Below are 5,494 nucleotides of genomic sequence, written 5' to 3' on the forward strand. Positions count from 1 at the left end.
TTGCACAGTTGTCATAATCCTCGCATAAGTCCTTGCATAGTCGTCGTATTCTTTGCATAAGTCCTTGCACAATCATCATAATCCCAATTTTAGTCCTTTCATAGTCTTCATCCTCATAAGACATAGGGTCAAATCATTATCTCTATTTTACATTACCTTCAAAATTAGGTTTTTCTCTAATCCAAGTCTAGAGTTGCATTGTCGTTCTTTAGGATTTCATCTTGTCATTCGTTAATCCAATTTGTCCAAATTTTTTTCAAAAACATAGGTTGCATTTGTCATCCTCGAATGCATTTCTCCATTTTCAAAATTCTCAAAATCCAAAAAAATAGGGTTGCACTTTCATCCCTTAGTTACATTGCATTTCATCCCTAAAATTTAAAAATCAAAACAAAATGGCATATAGTGCAATGGTTGAAACAAGCTCTCAAACTTCTAGGAGACAACATTACCCTTATCAAATTTCCAACTTTCGTGGGACCATGCCATTGCAACCAAACAATCAATCATATTAATCCAATGTCCCAAAATGTGCATCAAACTTATTAGGAACAAACAAATTCCATACCTATTTCTCCACGATTGGAAGAGAAACTAGCTCGAAAAATAGAGATCTTGGAACAAAACGTTAAAAAAGGTGAAGAGAGTAGATCTCAAATATTCAAACTATTTCAAAAATTTGGAGATCCCATTAAAAACCTAGAGCCAATTGATGTGCGAGCTCTTATTATGAAATTAGACATACCAACTATTCTCACACAAATAAACATGAGAAACCAATATCAACAACAAACACGTCCAACAATGCAAGTCTAACAACCAATACAACAAACAACACAACTCTCAGCACCACAAATTGTGCAAACAAGTCAACCACTACCAAAGTCACACACAATCACACAATCAATTTTGCCTTCGGTCACATCACATGTCTGTGAATATCCTCCTATATCTTCAAATACACCACCAAGAGTGTCCCAAGCGAATGCAAGTGTATTTACAAACATGTCACCCTTTTGACATCAATCAAACATGGTTAATGTGTCACCTATCATGCGACAAGGTCATCTGCCCATGTCTAGCAATGGCTCTTCCCATCAAGATTTTGCACCTCAAGTAGCTTCCACCATTTCCTCATACCCTGAAGTCACACAAGAGTAGTCCACACCATCTTTATCCAATAACGTAACCTCCCAAGGGCTATCCATAATACAAATCCAATCTAATCCAAGTCATGATGCTAGTCCTTTCCATGCTTCATAAATTCAAGATCCAATGCCATCATATATTCCATTTCCAAGAAAACCCACTTCAAAGAGTCTCATTCAAAATACTTTCTCATCAGGCCAATATGTTGAAATATTCCACGAATATCCCATGCATATCCAAACTCCTTCCCTGTGTCAAGAGGATGATCCAAAATTAGAAGAAATGAGTCCTAAAACAAATAAAGATCAAGAGTAAACCCTTCCATCCTACCCAATTTTTGATCAAGATCCCACTGACCAAGAATCTTATGATGATCCCCTCCCTCTTTTCTATTCCATTCACAATGATACCCTTTTGTCTCAAGAACAAAGTGTCATTTCAAGTCCCATCAAACATCCACCTCCTAAACAAGATCAGGACATCCCTTCCATCCTTCCTAATAATCCCTTTCCAAGTCAAGATTAAAGCATACATTTACCTTCATGTCCTAAGAAAGATCCCATTATTTCTCTAGATCCTGATCAAGATCCCTCCATCCCTTCATCTCCATGCCATAATCCTCCATGTTCCTCACAAGATTACCTCTCAAATAAACTTACCATTTCTCCTAGTCCCCCTCATGACCCCAATCCCTCTACACAAGTTTTGCATGAACTCCTTATCAATGAAATCACCAATCCTGATCATACTGTAGAGAAAAAAATATCAATGATTGTGTATGTGCCATTATCACATGCCAATGTGGTGACATAAACAAGCATGGAACTAGCTAATGAAATCAACACCCAACTTGTTCCATCATCTTTTTCAAGCACAATCATAAAACTAGTTAATGAGATCAAATCTTGGTTGGCTTCATCATCCTCTTTAAGTGCATCAATAAAAACAAACATAACACCCGCTCATGTCACAACTTCGGAACCGAAATCTATTTACCTCATACACCCACACTTGATAGATTGGGGGCAAGATAATCTACCATAGTTGGATTTATTTAAAAATGATAAGGCTATATCTGAATTCATGGGTGCTAGAGATGGATTTCTCTCTAATGATCTACAAAATCCAAAAACTAAGGAAATCAACATTGGAGATGTTGAACATGTACACTTAGTCGAGTCCTTATATGCTATTGGAAAAGACATCTTTATCCGACTCTTCAAACAAAGACCAATGAACTACCTACACAAAACTCCCTGACCCTATGAACAACATGCACCTTAAACGATATTATATCTAAGGGTTGGGTTAGTTTAGGTTTTACTTTCCACATTGCATCTCATTTTATTCAAAGCATTGCATCACATATAGTTTCTTTTTCAAATACATCACATTCGCAAAATTTATGCATTAGCATATAGCAACATCAATAAAACAATGCAATTGTCCAAGTTTATCATTTGTTTGTATTCAAGAGAAACAAAAGTTGTCTCTTTTCTTAGATATTCAGACATGAAGTCTTTGAGGTCCTAAGGTCATACATTTTCAACATCACCCTGTGACGATGCTTTACTTATGGTTGGGTAGTGATTTCACTATTTGAGACTTGTTAACCCAAAATCTCTCAATTACTATATCTCAAACACATTAACAAAATCTCTAATTCATTCTAGACACCTAGTTGATCATATGACTAGTGAAAAATCTAAAATTCTACTTCAGCGCCGCTGTAATTGTCACACCCAAGTAGGTTTCACTACTTACAAGTCAAGGCAAGAAAAGAAAAAAGAAAAAAGTGATATGCCAAATATTCATCTCAAGGCAAAAGAGAATGATATATAATTGAAATATCACACATACAAAGTGCGACAAAAAGCTTGACTATGGGAACATGCAAGTAACTCCATCAGGGCTTTGAACGTCTGCTGGCAATGGAGCAATATTTGAGAAATTACAGTCTATAACCTCGTCGAAGCTCTAAAAGCTTGCTAGCAGCGAGGCTCTATTCAGGATGCTTTTGGAGTTAGAATACTCCACGTAGCTAGTCATATAGGATGCTAAGGATATTTAGGGAACACAAAAGCATGAATTAACTCATTTGCACACACATGGGCAAAATAAGATCAAAGTTTCAAGAACCAATGGGGAAGTTTTCCGTGTCTCCATTTGTAAATCCTAGTCACTAAGTGTGTTAATTTGGATGGTCCAAGGGACCTTAAGGATCGATTGACCGCTTATCTATGAAATGTTTTGTACCTCCAATTCAATTAGTGTATTACCAAATTCTAAACAAACTCAATCATCCTTGTTCGAATAGGAACTGCATCTTCATCATGCATATTGCATTAACATAGGTCATGTCAAAAATTCATTGTCTCCACATGCATTTTGCAGATCATCATGTCATATAGGTCTGCACACTAGGGGCATAGCTGAAAAAATCAGAAAAATCATAAAAAACATTTGAAAAAAAAATTAAAAAAAAATCATACATTGTCCTAAAATAGCCTTAAAATAAAAAAAATTGAAAATCAAAGCAGGAAAGCATAGATCGTCCATCAAATCAAATAAACAACATACAAACTCTCAAAGTCTATAATCAAACTATTACATGTTTTGTTAATCAATTTATCGATAAAACTCTATCAAACGTCAACATGTCTTATACAGGGAAGGGTGCACTCGAAACCAGACAGATCGGTCTTACACGGGGTATTCGCTCTCTCAAACCAGACATTCATATCAATCATCAAATGATCAGAATAATGACATAGATCAGTGTGGCTATTGGATTTTGTCCAAGTTAGCCTTATCTTTATCAATTGATGGCAGGTCATGTTTCATCACATCAAAATCAATCTAAACATATTCATATAAAGTCCTGAAGAAATACCAAAAACATTGGAAAATATTTCAAAAATACCAAAAACATTGAAAAAACAAAAAATACCAAAAACATTCAGATAAAGTGCTGAAAAAAATTCAAAAAACATTGAAAAACACAACATCCAAAAATGTTTAGATAAAGTCCTGAAAAAATCAACCAAAAAGAATAATTTTTTATAAAAAAAAAACTTGCAATAAAATATCTCGCAAGAATCAAACACCCTACTAGATATCCAGCAAACGCTTCGCACAAAGTTAACAAAGGATACAACTATCCAGTCAAACATTTACAATCAATTGATCAAACTGTCTTATCAATCGTATCATATCCATATCAAGTGACCATTATCCTGTCTTAAACAGAAGAGGATACACTCGTAATCAAACAAGTCGGTCTTAAATGGGGTCCGCAACTTTCTGAGATCAGACATTATCAACTATCACATCAAACAATCAAAACAAAGACACAAATCAGTATGGCTGCTGGGTTTTGTCTTAGTTAGTCTTTATCTTTTATCATTTGGCGACAGATTATGTTCCTATGCTACTCAAGGATGTCCACAAGTGACTAGAGGAGCCAGGATGGGCATTATCTTTTTCTTTATTTGTTGTTTGTGGTGTGGACCAATGAAGTTATGAGGCAATAGTTCCAGTGGGTGTTTGTGTTGGTACGTTCATTCAGCAAGTATCCCATGAAGGATAACTATGCTTGTGACTATCGCACATACCTCAACCCCTGACATTATTCCCAGAATGGAGGGTTCACTCCTTGTCTGCTACGTGTTTGTTTCTTCAATGAGATATCTTTACATCTTGGTTCCATCTACCATGATGTGCTAAGCTCCATTGTTACATAATAAGGCTTAGTGATGAATATATATTGCACAAAAAATAATCACACAAGTTCGCAAATCAATCATTCTCATTTCATCTCATTTGCTTATTGCTAGTTTGCTGATTCTTTTCTCATCATCTCTTTCTAAATCATTTTCTATCATCTAACATTATTCTATTTCATTCTAAGTTTTATTCTCTCATATTCTATCTCAATATCATCTTTGTTATGATTCCCAAAGATACTGAGAGGGGGGGTGAATAAGTATCTGACCGGTATGTAAATTTACTTGAATTATAACATGAAAAGCAATTCAAAACTGTGTACCGGTAAACTAAAAATAATGCAGCAAGGAAGAATAATAACCACAACATAAGAGACACACCATAACACAATATTTTAATGAGGAAACCCAGTGTGGGAAAAACCTCGGTGGGATTTGTGACCCATAATATTCGCTTACTGGCCAATAAGGGAATATTATTGTTTACAATAGGGGTCTGCACATGCAGGAAGGCCAAGTGCCTAGAGCTCACTGCTCAGTTACAAAAGAAGTCACACTGACTTACAAAATTGGATTGTACAAATCCAATGTCTTGTATTGCTTCAGATCAGCATCTACTA

The sequence above is a fragment of the Cryptomeria japonica genome, chromosome 9 (assembly GCF_030272615.1).
Source record: "Cryptomeria japonica chromosome 9, Sugi_1.0, whole genome shotgun sequence".
Lineage (NCBI taxonomy): Eukaryota > Viridiplantae > Streptophyta > Pinopsida > Cupressales > Cupressaceae > Cryptomeria > Cryptomeria japonica.